At 39.6% G+C, this 15,354-nt stretch overlaps 2 long non-coding RNA genes across 3 annotated transcripts in view; one reads left to right on the forward strand and one right to left on the reverse strand.

Annotated features, from left to right (window-relative positions):
• The window catches only part of LOC307037336, a 41,684-nt gene extending 38,284 nt beyond the window's left edge, over window positions 1-3,400 (reverse strand). The window contains exon 1 of the long non-coding RNA XR_013807654.1: window positions 3,263-3,400. This is a non-coding gene — a long non-coding RNA (uncharacterized lncRNA). The remainder of the gene's footprint in view (window positions 1-3,262) is intronic.
• A 7,111-nt stretch (window positions 3,401-10,511) lies between these two features.
• LOC307037335 lies at window positions 10,512-15,108 on the forward strand. Of its 2 annotated transcripts, XR_013807652.1 has the most exons (4): window positions 10,512-12,612; window positions 12,716-12,784; window positions 13,672-13,744; window positions 14,097-15,108. It is a non-coding gene; the product is annotated as an uncharacterized lncRNA (long non-coding RNA). The 2 variants fall into 2 exon arrangements; XR_013807653.1 differs by lacking the exon at window positions 13,672-13,744 and having other exon boundaries at window positions 14,097-15,106.
• The last annotated feature ends 246 nt before the right edge of the window (window positions 15,109-15,354 follow it).

A 15,354-nucleotide genomic window follows, 5' to 3' on the forward strand; every position in this document is an offset into this window, starting at 1 on the left:
CTCCACTATGAAACTGCTTAACTGGATAAAAGGTATATCAGATGTTGCTATTGTTTCATTGGCACATAAATCTGATATATTACTGATCTAGGTTATACTTATTTGTAGAATGTGTTTTTTTATTAACTCTATATCTGCGGGCTCCAATAACAGTCAGGCCCTCTTCAAGTATGGGGCTGATATGAAGTGTGTCAGTTAGTCGATACCTCACTGCTTTGAAGTCATGGCGTGACACTGGATCTGAATATTTCCAGAAGCTGCAAGAGGCCAGAACGATGGAGGGATGTGACCGGAGCTGCATCGTGTGAGGCTCATGTGATTCCCCTTAACCTAAATACGGACATACATCTTAATTTGCGAAAATGTATTCTACTATCTAAAATGTGGATTATGGATTCAAATGTTGTAATTGAGGCGTTCATTCATTTTTAAAGTCCCCTTTCAGTCAAAAATGTATTTTTCTAATTCTGACTTCACTTTGATATTCGACCGTCAGTGCAGAATGATGAATGGGTTTGAAACTAGAAGGCTGTTTTCACATTCTTCTGCTGAAGGGGAAAGGTCCTCTGTGCTCAACTCAAATGTCAGACATGTTTAACACGCGTATACACCAACATAACTCTGTGACATCATACAGAGTTTTGATGCGTGATGTGTAAACTTACAGTCTGTACACTTCGACTGTGAATGGACTTGTCTGTATAATAGGTGATGGCTTGTATAGAAGTTTTCTTTTTTTAATAGTTTTTTTTTCAGAAATTCTAGATTTTGGAACCTGTTAGTAAACTTTAAGTACACTCATAGTCGACTTTAAACTGTAAATGTTAGTATGTCATTGACAAAATTGTCGATCACTAGAATAAGAATCAAAATCTGGAACTGTTAATGTTCAGTAGCTTTTAATTAATAGATTGTGGCCCAGGTGCCCTGCAGCAAAAGTTTAGAATCACTGCTTTACAACAAAGCAACCCAAAAAGCTTTTATTACAGTCTCTAAACTCTTTTTATAATATGCCTTATTAAAAGGCAGCAACCAAAAGTCCAATGAAATCAGAATTGTATATCAAGCTCATATCACCTCGAAGTTGTTTTTTGGAGAATTTCTATTGTAAAAATATTCATGTTTTATTTTACTATACTTTCCTGCACATTTTTACTTCATTTGTGATCTTCCTCCTGTCTGCTTTTCATTTGATATGCCAAAACTTGAGTGGGTCAATCATCCTGATATGCAAGTTTACTTTGTCATTTAAATCTAACAAAAGAACATTCTGGTGACCATTGAGAGAAACACATAAAATCTTGGGTAACTGAAATGATGGCGCAGATGTCAGGCTACAAAATCGGGCTTATCTTCTGCTTGAATGTGAAATGTACCATTAGGGAGGACAGCTTATCTGTGGAGGTCTTGAGCCTTTGTTTACAGCTATCAGTAAGACTTAGTAAAGACAATGTGATTACGGGTCCATCCATGCTGTGAAAATGTTACTGACACTAAAAGATACAAAGATAACCTATCAGTCCTGATCTCATTATCAACTGTTAAAGTGTACTTAAAAGATGCCTAATGTGCCTTAACTGCAGTTGAATGTATTGAATTATGATGATGGGGTAACATTGGAAATGTAGAAGAAAAATGACCTAACATCATATGATCTACAACATTTTTTTTGTAAATTAGCTATAAGAAAATTAAGAAATGTTCACATCAAAAGTCACACTTTTTGAAACTTGGGAAATTATTGAATTTGTAAAGTAACATATCAAAAAGAGTTTTCTCAAAGTGCCGCTCTCCAGTCAGAATTTGCATCTAACACTTTCCCAGGCTGTAGCTACAGCCTTTATTTGCCTAATTTTCATCACTATAGATATTTATGAGAAAAAATACCCTCTAATTGGCCAAACCACAGCCTGGGCTATGTGCCCAAGAGGGCCCTCTCAATTCATCAGCTGTGATAAAGGGAGACAAGCCAGGGCCTGTGTGGCTCCTGCACCTGGGGCAGCGGGCCGTTTTGACACGGGTGGGATTCTGTTTCCATCAACAGGATTAGGCTCTTATGAGTCAGGTCTTGGGAGTAAAGATTGGAATCTGTTTGGGTTGTTTCACACTGGCTAAAGCGACAGAATTTCACCCTAATTGTTTACCATGTCAGCCCCGGCAATTCAGCGTCAATTAAACAAAGCCCAGTAAACAGACACATTCAACAGCAGCTCAGTGACATAATGTTTAAACAGAGAGGAGTTTGTGTTTGGTCCCGTTACCAAGCCACCTTGCTTTGTGGCATCGCTTATGTGTGAAACAGGGGTGCAAAGTCTTAATTAAAGCAAATAAAGGGTAGAAAACAGAAGACGTAGACAAAGATTCCTATTATGGATCTTACGGGAGTGTTAAGAAAGGCTGTCTAGCAATTTAAAAATGCCACACAGGTTGATGTCAAGGAGGCTAAGAGTGAGAAAAGAGTTTAAGAAATGTGAGACGATGAGTGGAAGTAGTTCCAATACACAAAAAAATGAAGTAATGATTAAAAAATAGACTGAGTTTAGAAATACAAAAGTAATCATTTTCAAGCTTAGTTAGAAGACATTGTTTTAGAAAAACATATACAAGTCTGGTACACCGTTCTGTAATCTCTCTTTGTCAGTTGAAATGTGTTGCAGGAACTAAATGGAAAGACATTAAGGTAAGGGATGTTGGTTCATCCCATGAACAAAATGTGATGAACCAAACTGGTATTGCAATATTTAAACATGTTAAATGATGATTGATTTGCCTTCTGTAAATATGACATTCACACATTAGCCTACTGGACATTTAGCCTTTTTTTTAATATCCAATGTCATGATTGTCAAACACTCCTACTGTGGACAGATGTGTTTTAAAATGATATCCAAGGCAAAATATTTGTAATATAATGATCTTCAATCAAAAGGTGGGTAAACTACCTTAATCTGGTGATTAATTAATAACAAACCATGCCCATACCTTTATGCCTGTCTGTGTCAGTTTAACATTATTTAGTTGTGTTGATAACTGGTGCACAAGCAAAAGTGCTCTTTAATATGACATTTGCCTGTTTCAAAATAGCAGGAACTAGTCTTGTCCCGCATTTAAAATGGTCTCACCTGTGGCCTGCTGGTTTATCCCATAGTTTATCCTCAATTAAGTGTGAAGCAAGAAGCGCCTGCAGGCCTTCAGGAGGATTATGCATCGTGACAATGGTGAGATTTGATCAGGGGCACTAACACAACGTTATTGTCCTCACCTTAAATTTCACAGGAGACAACACAGAAGTATCACTGCTCGAGTTGTTTGGGGGTCATGTCAAAATCCAGCACGTCGACTCAGCAGAATTTAGACTTCACATCCAGGCCACTGTACCGAAACTGCGACCTGTCTTTAACAATAAATAGAACCCAGGTCAGTTAATTTCGCCTGCTTGCTACCACAGGCCTATTTAACACTACACTTGTTCCAAGATGGCAACATAACTCTAGTTCTACGACACTATCTTCCATTACATTTATTTTGACACATAAATGAGACAAACGATAGCTTCTGCATTAAAATCCTCAAATAATTGAACTTGAACTGCTTTGGCTGTGTTTATCTTGGGATGGCGTTGACTGCAGCATTTAATTTCAACCACAAGATGGCGGCCACCGCCAACCAAACTGAGTCGTTATGCAAAAGTGCACACATAAGCTTTCAACTAGGATATAAACAGTGTAATTACATCATTCAGGTATTTTTGCTCGGATAAAGGCAGCAATATCACTGTAGAAAACACTCGATTACTACTAGTAAACATTAGCATGTTCTTTATCAGCAGTAAGTAAGGTAGCATACTGACCGATTGATGAGTAGTATTATTGTGCATTGCATCAGGTCAAGGCGGAGCTAATTTTAATGACGTGATATATTAGTGTACCTTTTACTCTTGCATCATGTTTTTTAGGCAAATTGTACGCCCAATGTTTGAGCTAAGCCGAGGTATTGCAGCCAAACTGACCCCTTTGTTATCGTGCAAGGCTTTCAATCTATAAAGTAACTGAAAGGAAACTGAAACGTATGCTTACAATATGTAATAAAATAAGTAGCTATCATAAAACAAGAATAGTCAAGTAAACTATCAAAACATTATAGGCCTACAGGTTACTTTCATAAGTTTCACTCCTGTAAAGAGGGACAACTGGTTGTATTTCTAGCAGTGTGAACAATCACCAAATAAAAACTACATTACATAAAACTACACCATTTTTTTTAATGAAGTTTAAATTAAATGTTGTTGTGCATTGAACCTCAACAAATATGATTCGTTTTCTGTAAACCATAATTGTATATGCCAAATGACAGCCCAATGTGTTTGTTCTGTGTAACCAACTTTTTCTTCAGGCTATAGGCTAAACAGAGAATGCAATTCCCCTATCATATTGAACGTTAAAGGCTGTAATGCAGGGGTGTCAAACTCATTTTAGCTCAGGGGCCACATGGAGGAAAATCTATTCCCAAGTGGGCCGGAGCGGTAAAATCATAGCATAATAACAAAAAAATGACGACAACTTCAGATTGTTTTCTTTGTTTAAGTTTAGTGAACTTTAGTGCAATAACAGTACAAGCACATTTAGACTTGGCGTATCAACAAAAAGCCATACAACAACATTAAGTCATATACTGGGAATGAACAAAATACAAAAACTCTTCTCAAATAACTAATTTGTCATTTTAACATATTAATCCTGTACTAACTCACCAAATGATTGAGACAAATTGAGGTAGAAACTTTTCAAGAGGGTTGAGTTACTTACTTCCTGCCTTGTAGGCTACATTACTTATTGATAAATAAAAGCTGTGCAATGCATGAACAATTTCAACAAACCTAACTTATGAACTGAAGTTACTGTCATTATTACAGTAAATCACACACTGTTCACTTTCTTTCAATCTGCACAGAAGACAATCATTTTCTAGATAACTATATCAGGGTGCAGTGTCTTATGCAGCATTTTAAGTTGGGTTACCCACTGTTGTTTTTGCTCCTGAAACCTGGCATCTTTTAGCTTTCACAAGTGCATCAATATCAGGGGTCAAAGCCTGAGTGGCAGCCAATTTCAGGATGTCATTTAAGTGCTTGTGCGTGAGCCTTGAGCGCAGCTTTGTTTTATTGATGCTCATTACAGAGAAAACTTGCTCACAAATATACGTGGTTCCAAACATGCACAACACTTTTACAGCAAGGGCTGTCAAGTTGGGGTAACCTGGCAAAAGATACTGATAAAATGTGTCTAAGCCAGCTGCAGCAAATTTCCCCTTCAAATCTGAGTCACACTGCAAGTCTATTATTTCAAGTTGAATGTTGACGGGCAGATCAGAGGCATTCGCGGTGAATGGCGAGCAGAAAACTTTGAAGTCTTTCTCCAGTTCACCAAAAATCTGAAAGCGTTGCTCAAACTCCCGCAATAGTCCTATTAGTTTATCTTTGAACCGCTTCATGTCTGCGACATGTTGGGTATCGTACACATTTTTCAGACAAGGAAAGTGCGCTGCATCACCTCCCGCGAGCTGCGTCTCCCACAATGACAGCTTCAACTTGAACGCACATACGCTGTCATAATACTGCGTTACAACTTTGTTGCGCCCCTGCAGCATTGTGTTCAAGTTATTCAAGTGCTCTGTAACATCCACCATGAACGCAAGATCCTGCATCCATTCTTTGGACTTAAATTCTAACACTGGTCTGCCTTTTTGTTTCATGAATTGTTCAATTTCCTCTCGTAAATCAAAGAAACGCCTCAGCACAATGCCTCGGCTTAACCATCTTACCTCGGTGTGGTAAGGCAGGCCGTAGTTGTGGTCTTTATCTCTGAGAAGGTTGTCAAACTGACGGTGATTCAAGCCTCTTGATCGGATGAAATTAACAGTTTGGACGACCACCTTCATGACGTTATCCATCTTTAATGACTTGCAACACAATGCCTCCTGGTGCAAAATACAGTGAAAAGTCCAAAAATCACGTCCTCCATTTGCAGTCTGCACTTTTTCCCTGAATTTCGTCACAACACCTGCTTTTTTCCCGATCATTGAAGGCGCACCGTCTGTAGCCACGCTGACAGCGCGTGACCAGTCCACTCCGACTCTGTCCAGGGCACCCTCGAGTGTGTTGAAAATATCAGCCGCTGTCGTGGTATCCGTCATCGGCACCAACTCCACAAACTCCTCGGTTACGGTCAAAGTATCATCAACTCCGCGGATGAATATGGCCAGTTGCGCAACATCTGTAATGTCCGTGCTTTCATCAATTGCAACTGAAAACGCAATAAACGACTTAACTTTGCGCTTCAATTGGCTGTCCAAATCCTCCGAAAGATCAGAAATCCTGTGTGCAACTGTGTTTCTTGTCAGGCTGATATTTTCAAAAGCTTGACGCTTTTCAGGGCACACAATCTCTGCAGCTGTCAGCATGCATGTCTTCACAAATTCACCCTCGCTAAATGGTTTTGAAGCCACTGCAATTTCATTAGCAATAAGGTAGCTGGCTTTCACTGCAGCATCGCCAATTTCTCGGCTATGAGTAAACACAGACTGCTGTTTTTTCAGACCCGCCAGCAATTCCTTCACCTTTTCGCTTCTCTGTTTTCCTTTCAAGTTATCATATTTGTCGGCATGTTGAGTCTCATAGTGGCGACGAAGGTTATATTCTTTCAGCACTGAAACGTGCTGCGAACAAACCAAACACACGGGTTTCCCATTCACTTCCGTGAATAAATAGGAGGATGACCATTTTTCTTGGAAAACTCTGCACTCTGTGTCCACTTTTCTCTTTTTTGATAGCGACATTTTGGGGAGTGAGGAAGCCAAGCACGATAGACTGTAAACACAGGATTACTTCCTCAGCCCCGTTATACATAGTTTGCTCGCTTCACATAATTGCTATTGCGACACCCAGTGGACACATTTAGAACAGCAGTTTCTTTCATTGAAAAATTGCAGCTCTTTTTATTTTTTATACTTTCCAAAATCATCTCGCGGGCCGGATTAAACTTGTTCACGGGCCTGATCCGGCCCGCGGGCCGTACGTTTGACACCCCTGCTGTAATGTGATATAATGTATAGAATGTATTAAAAATAAAGCAATGCCACCAGAGCCACACATAATAATATTATATATTATAGCTTCTGCACTTTAACACTGACATATAAATATCTAGGCTATTGGCTTAAAATCAACATGACGAATGTAGGTCTATAATCTTTCAATGTTACATATTTGTTTTTGATAGGACACTGAACACGCTTAGTGACAGTTATTAAAACCTAAAGCTGCCAAAAGATAGTGTGCAACGTCCACCATTATGCACACAACCGCATCATTGTACACATTAGCTGGTTTCAAGGTATTTTTGGACCACATACTGGGTAAAAGTGTTCTATATTTTTCAAGCCCTGAGGCAGTCTGACTGCCCATATCACTAGCTAGTTTTTTCACCACTTCTTCACTTTGTGAAACAACTAAAATGATTGTAAAGTGAGCCGACTGAGACCTAAGAGAAGCTATACAGTGCATATAACTTAGGCAGCAGACGCAGGACAGCAGCTATGTCTGAGGTTTGGGACCACTTACAGCCCTGCAGCTCTCATCATCTGGGTAAATTAGTGAAAGACAGCCTGCGCTATTCACTGTATATGCTTAAAACAACATCATGTGGTGCTACAACGGTTATAATCTGATTTGTAAGGTTTCACCTGAAGTCCAACATGCGTTCGCTCTTTTAAGCTTGTAATTTTCCCTGCCTACCCCTGATCCATTTATTATTAACAGTTATTTTGTCAATAAAAACGATATTTACATTTTTCAAAATGTGATTTATTTCCGACATTTCTGACATGAACTTTTTGTTTCAGATGTATGAAAGATCTCTCTCAGCTCTTGAATGTTTTCAATGTAGCTTCAAGTTTTCTTATTTTTTTACTTAGCATGTTGGTCTCTTTGTACATGGCTATCATTGAGATTATTTCAGTGAGGCTTGAATTGAATGAAAAAAGCTTTCTTTCATCCTGGCAGGATTTTGTTCACTTTCCTTGGTTACCAAATAATATTCTTCCTTCCTTGTCTCTGTCTGTGTTATTTTGCAGACAGACTCCTGAAAAGCTGTTTACTCTGAGTTAACCATGCGGCAAGCCATGTGAGAAATCATTCTTCTCCCGGCGGACTTCGTGGGTTAATAAGTTATCTGAGGACAAAGAGCTGACAACCCCACCACCCCAAACTGAGCCATGGCCTTCCTTCCTTTGGCCTGGGTCACCGGGGGTTATCAGTGACAGGGGAACAATAGGAAGTGGTTAGACCAGTCACATCGTGGCACTGTCACTCACTCACCTCCTGCATGTCTCCACACAGCTATGCATACAGAGCTGTCCTTCCACAGCTTTCATCACATGTGATACACTCAGGCTCATGTGCTGTCACCGCTTTAGCCAATGTGTCACACGACACGGCCCTCTGACCTCCCATCTATTACTACTGTCTGAGGCTGACAACAATTATGGCCTGGCGTGAGCTTTGCAAAGCGTGTGACCCACCAACGTAAGTTAAAAACTACTGGAAGTGACAGAATACTTGTTGCTTGGTTGCAAATATCTCTAGATCTATTACACAAGTGAAGAAGTCAAGAAAGTGGATGAGATGTGGAACTCCCTTACTTTTCATGTTTGACAGAGTAGATCATGATCATCAGTCCTTTCTGTATTTTAACTTCTGTGCAAACAGCTGCTGTAAATAGTGACTCATTACTTTCAGTCAAGTACAGTGCCTCAATCCCATATTTAAGGCACTACTCATTGAGTTTTGAATCCACAGCTGTAGTTAATAAACGTTGATTAATGTTTGACATACTAAACATAAGAAGGGCCTACGTATAATTTTATATTTTACTTAAAGTGCTTTAACAAATGTTTTGTCAACAATGTGTAATGGCAATTTCGTCATCATTGTGACAAACGTAATTATCCTCTGACTACAGTACTCCCCACATTGTGAGGATTTTACTTTAGGCTCTTTGTTTTGGTTTTATGTTCTGCTATGTTACTGTTTTGGTTTACTCCTGACTCTAATGTCAGCAGGATGCTGTTTTCAGCGAGGGAAAAAAATCGAAATGATGACTATACACTACCATGTCAATATTACGGCAGTCATACCGAGTTAGAGGCTATCTGATGAACGTTGGGAATGATTTACAATTTAGAGACTAATGTTTAATCTGAAAAGATAAATTGTGTTAGCTGTGCCATGAAAATCGCCACACAAAAGCACACAGTGGTGAAAGTATCTTATCTATCTATGTACCTATTATATAGGTCTACAATTATTCAATGTCATTATTCAGAAGCAAGTTTAGCATCAAGACGGATTAGAAATGGGTTTATGAGTGTCACCTCGACTGTTGTAAAAGTGTTATCTTTAGATTTGGGCTGTAACGTGATCATGAAATCAGTTTTCAGAGAGTCTTCTTACCAGAAAGGAAAAGGCATACTGCACAGGTTGCAACCTTGTCAAAACCAACTTGTAAATCACAGCTGGAGCATGCTGCCCTACAGTGCTCACCCTCAGTCCTGGAGTTTAAACACAACAAGTCTGAGTCAAATGCCTATTTGCCTGTACAGTACCCTTTTGGCCCTATGGATCTGAGTCAGCCGTCTGGTGAAAGTAGGGGTTTTGCAGCTGAGGCTATGGGCAGTCCCCTTGAGTAACTTCAGCCCAAGCCTCCACACTGAAAAAAAAGGGGAAAGTGGGGTTGTTCAATTTGCAAATATGCATTTATATGAAACATAATTTATTCATGTTTCTCGTCGAAACATGAATCAATCATGTAGAACTATTTTAATCTTGAGGGGTGTGCGTTCTGTAAGTCTCAATCATGTTAAGAAATAAGAAAAAAGTTATGTTTGTCTGTGTAACTCCGCCCACTGAGCACATACGTCAGCAGCTTGCTCCGCAGCCGATTACTCAGCTTCTAATTTTTATTTACAAATATTTTATTCACAAATTAATATGGTCGGACTCAAACCCGTACTTTAATAGTTTCGTAATTGAACCTGAACAATATGGCACTTTAATGGACAAGATGTAAAGCAGAAAAAATTTGCAAAATATATTTATTTTTAAAAATGTGAAGCTTTTTCTTTTTTAAACAAAGGAGGGGGGGAGGGGTTCTACCATTTTTTCTTCCCGCATCGGAGGAGTAAGCTGGTTCTGTCCCGAGAACATCTCTATAAGGTCAAAGTTATTTAATGTCATCAAATGTTCGTCATAGTTACAGGTTATCACAAGACGCATTGTTTGCAAAAAGCAGAGTTCACATTAGCCGTTACAACGAGCAACTTAAATACAGCTTTCAATGTGTAAACATTGTCATTCACTGGTGTTAGCTAGGATAAAGCCATGAAAATCATAAGGTGAGTTTATATTGATTGAATTGTGTTTAGCGTGTTTTTTTATGCTGTGAGTATTTGTAGAGCGTAAGTCCGACAGTTGCTTGATTTACAATATTTAAAACTATGAACCTTGCCCAAAGTGATGCACATCAAACCGAGCTCAGTGGGGAGGGGGGAGTCATATTTGAGGGATGAGCTTGCGGCATGTTTGCATGTCTATAGGCTACGTCTTGTTTTAAATTATTGTTTCATGTCTGCTGTCAGGCGGTGTAGAACTTCACTGCGTCGGTCCGGCTCTGCATGTCTACTCTTGTGCCGACTTTTAAAGGCCCAGATACACCGGCCCGAAATCGGCAGTAAATGGGAGTCGGGCCGAACATGAGCGTGGGCACGCCCTATTCGGAGTGGTGTGCTCCGCACCGTCGGGTCTTTTCTGACGACTTGACGCCTTTTCTTGCCGATTCAACATGTTGAATCGGCGTCGGGAACACCACCGGAAGTCGGACAAAGGGATAACACCGATTGGCTGTTCAGCTAGCGAATCAGTGCATGAGAAGCGTTAACAGTGAGGGAGGTAAACAAATGATTTCAAATGGAAGATGGAACACACACGGACGGCTATTTCACCTCATCGGTTTATAGAGCTCCTGTTCGTTCATGTTTTCAATGGACGAGAGTGAAAATGGAAAGAAAAACGCTATTTGTCGTTTGTTTATATCACGGAGTCTGTTCTTCTTCTCTGTCTTCCGGTTGTTGCCTCTTTTGAATGATGAATACACACTACCGCCGCCTGCTGGTAAGGAGAATTATTGCCACTCACGCATACGCAGTTCATACATGCTCGGCTCGGATTTGCGGTGTGTTCCAGTTGGTTCCAGTGCGCGAAGTCGGCAAATACGCAGGAGAGTCCGGCGACGCAACAGTCGGTGTCGGCGTCGGCGACTTCTCAGGTGACTGGCCGGTGTATCTGGGCCTTTAAGGCCCAGATACACCGGCCCGAAATCGGCAGTAAATGGGAGTCGGGCCGAACATGAGCGTGGGCACGCCCTATTTGGAGTGGTGTGCACCGCACCGTTGGGTCTTTTCTGCCGACCTGACGCCTTTTCGGCGTCGGGAACACCACCGGAAGTCGGACAAAGGGATAACACCGATTGGCTGTTCAGCTAGCGAATCAGTGCATGAGAAGCGTTAACGGAAGTGAGGGAGGTAAACAAATGATTTGAAATGGAAGATGGAACACACACGGACGGCTATTTCACCTCATCGGTTTATAGAGCTCCTGTTCGTTCATGTTTTCAATGGACGAGAGTGAAAATGGAAAGAAAAACGCTATTTGTTGTTTGTTTATATCACGGAGTCTGTTCTTCTTCTCTGTCTTCCGATTGTTGCCTCTTTTGAATGATGAATACACACTACCGCCGCCTGCTGATAAGGAAAGTTATTGTCACTCACGCATACGCAGTTCATACATGCTCGGCTCGGCGGTGTGTTCCAGTGCGCGAAGTCGGCAAATACGCAGGAGAGTCCGGCGACGCAACAGTCGGCGTCGGCGACTTCTCAGGTGACTGGCCGGTGTATCTGGGCCTTTACGTTAAGCGACCATCTTTACCCATTTAAGGTGTTGATTGTTAAAGATACAATATTGTCTGTGGGACCGCAGTGTTTTCCCTAAAAAACGGTGTTTATGTCTCTGCTTTGATCCGCTCTGTGTTCATGTAAATACCATAAATACACACAGATCAAAACAGAGACACAATATTGTGTGTGGGGGTGTGTCCCGGGAAGCGATACTGGAAAGTGGAGGATATTAATGATAAGTGTTACATTTTAGCAGCGGTGCACATACCATAAATATGGGGGACATGCCGGACAGATCAAGTAAGGGTTACGATCCACCCGCTGTGAAATTAACTTATCTTCCATATTTGCCGTAACCAGGCTAGCCGTACTTGTGTTTACGGAAGTTGAGATGTTTCTCGGTTATGATTGGTTGTTCCTCGTCACATGACGAGCGGTGCGCGCTGCTGCAGTGCACGTCTCCTTTGAAACCAATGAAAATGAGCTCACAACGCTGATGTGTATGGCTCTCTACAAAGTTGTACTCATTGCATTAGTATAGGCTACTGTAGCTTTTTACACTGGAGGCGCCCATCTCGGCCGAAGTTGGTTCATATTAACCTAAAGGTACATAATTAAATGTTACATGTCGCCTTTAAGGAGCAGAACATTTTTTGTTTTATTTGTGTGTGAATAATTAAATAATTTCAAATATGTTTTTCTGTGATAGGTAATTGGTGTGGAGAAGATTGACCTCAGCCTTCCTTTGAACATTGTTCCAAAGGCTCTGTAGTAAATGGTGAGTATTCAAATATTTTGTGTGATTTACTTGACTAACTTAAAATTGATCTTTAACTTATTGAAAACTGGTATTAGTCTGACAATTTCTAAATATTTATTCATAACATTTACATACTGCAAACATTGCAGGGATATACACATTTTCTGATTTATTAGGCAAAAGTTATTCAGAAAGTGACAGGCAAAAGCCAAACGTTCTGCGATAAAGTGATAATGTTTTGTTTATTGAAATGGCTATAAGGGTGTTTCTTATATGTAGTCTTATATTACAGTGATACTTATTTTAAGTCGCTTTGGAAAAAAACGTAAACTAAATGAAATGTAATGTAGTCTAACCTGGTTGTTCGTACTTGATATAAAAAGTTATTCTCACTATAGAGCCAAAACAGGAGTAATGTGGTCCCTTTTCCGTGCTCTGGTCAATACATTTTGAATCAGCTGAAGCAACTTAACTGAGTTTTTGGTACACCCTGATAATAAAGAGTTACAATAAGCTAGCCTTGAAGTAACAAATGCATGGACTAGTTTTCTCTGCATCGTTTTGAGGCAAGCACACAACTACAATCATGACATCATTAGAAAATTAAATGATTTCATGATTTTTATGACTGTGATATTTTTGTTTTCTTGGATAAATTCGGAGTTTAAGCGCATAACAACCCTGCCCCTCCAATCAAGATTTCTCTCTCAGCTTGATGTGCTATCTGACAAAATTCTGAAGGTTTTTGAGAATAGAGGAGGACAGATAGGCCAGCGTCTGAACTATATTATGTCAAACATGACTCAAATAAGAATTCATTTTAAGAAAATTATACATCGAGTCAATAGTGTACACATTTCATTGAGCAAAACAGATTATTTATTTTCTTATTCCCCTTCACTTAGGTTGATGATGTCAATTTAGACCGGGATTGTCTTCTCAAGGGGCTGTGTGTGTACCTCAATGAGAGAGTTTGTGGTCAGTAGAAGTAATATTTTACTTTTTGATTTTTTTGTTGGGCGTTAAAATATGTATTTATTGAAGTACCACATAGTATATAGCCTAAACCCTAAAGTATGTGAACATCCCTGTTTTTTGTTTAATAGCCAGACTACACTGAAAAGCTAGAGGGCTTTTAATTTAAAACGGATACAGGAAATGAAACATTTTTTATCAGGTCAGACAGGAGTATATCAGATAACAAGGAGGCTTGAAAGTACTGAAATCTGACCAAATGTACTTGTTAAACACAGGGATTTAGTAATGGGTATATATATGTATTGATTTGTTAGATCTCACTCTGTTCCTTTTGTGACTGTGCGCTCTGCAGGCAGAAGATGAAGACGTCATTCTGCGGTCCATTCAGGAGATTACAGTGGGACTTTATGTTGTCAAACACAATTCCACCATGAGACCAGAGGACAGATGAGACCAGAGGACAGATTGTCCTGGAAGGCCAACAGGTAGCCTACTAACTGATGTGGACAACATTGCACTAGCTGCTACCATGCTGTTTGGACTAATGTATGCAATGAACCTGAACTACCCCCCTAAACTGAAGTGCACGTTCGAAGTGCTCCAGCAAATGTTAATGGAGCTAGACGGCAACATGCTCTCCAAGAAAGCCCAAGCGTTTAAAAACAAACTGTTTGAGTGAGCGGTTGCCGTGGACCATTGTGCACTTTTACAGCATTCATACTGGACTTTCATCGATACAACTGTCTTGCACTTCTTTTGCTTGATTTGAATGTTTCAGAAATGTGGGTTTTTCCTGGAGTCATGTGTTTTCCGAATGCACCCCTTGTCATGTGTTTCAGAATGTACTAATTGCACTAATTGTACTAATGTACTGACTTCAAAATGTCAGTTCTTGTTTTTATTTGTAATACTTTCTTTAGTGCATGTGTGGTGGGAAACCAGGCCATTATTATACTTTCATGTATTTTCCCAAAGCAATGCCATTGCTTTTTTGCATTAAAGTGCCCTTTCATATTAGCAGGTTACTATTTAAATAATGGATTTGCAAGAACATTTCCTTTTTTCGGCTAGACGTTGACATTTTCTGTTAATTGTTTACTATGAATGAGTTACAAAAATAAACCTTTCTTTCCCATTTGGCCCAATAAACCTTTATTTTGGTCGGGAGAATAGTTTCCTTTAAGCTTGCTTGCTGTGTTCTAACACAATAATGTATATGTACATGCATCACCAACATTTTCTATTTCTTCTATTTCTTTATTCTAATGTATTTGTTAATTCTCCTGGGGCTGCATGATGGAAAAACCAAAAGCTCATCTGGATGTGTGGTGGTTGTTAATATTGTTTTATTTTTGAGAAAAATACATGAATGTTGTTCAAAGAAATGTGTTTGTCTTTATTGACTATTTGTTTTAAAATTTTGTTATAAATGCTGTAGATATAAGAGATTAGGATGGATCCTGTAGAAGAATACGACATGCCTCTATTCACATGAAATAAATAATCTTATGTACCCCTCGAGCACTAGGTAGATTAAACAGAAAACTATAGCATGTAGTTTAAACAAAACATTAATGTGGCTTTAACAGGTACAAATGAAATATACTGAG

This window comes from Notothenia rossii, assembly GCF_949606895.1.
Source record: "Notothenia rossii genome assembly, chromosome: 4".
In the NCBI taxonomy this organism is placed as follows: Eukaryota; Metazoa; Chordata; class Actinopteri; order Perciformes; family Nototheniidae; genus Notothenia; species Notothenia rossii.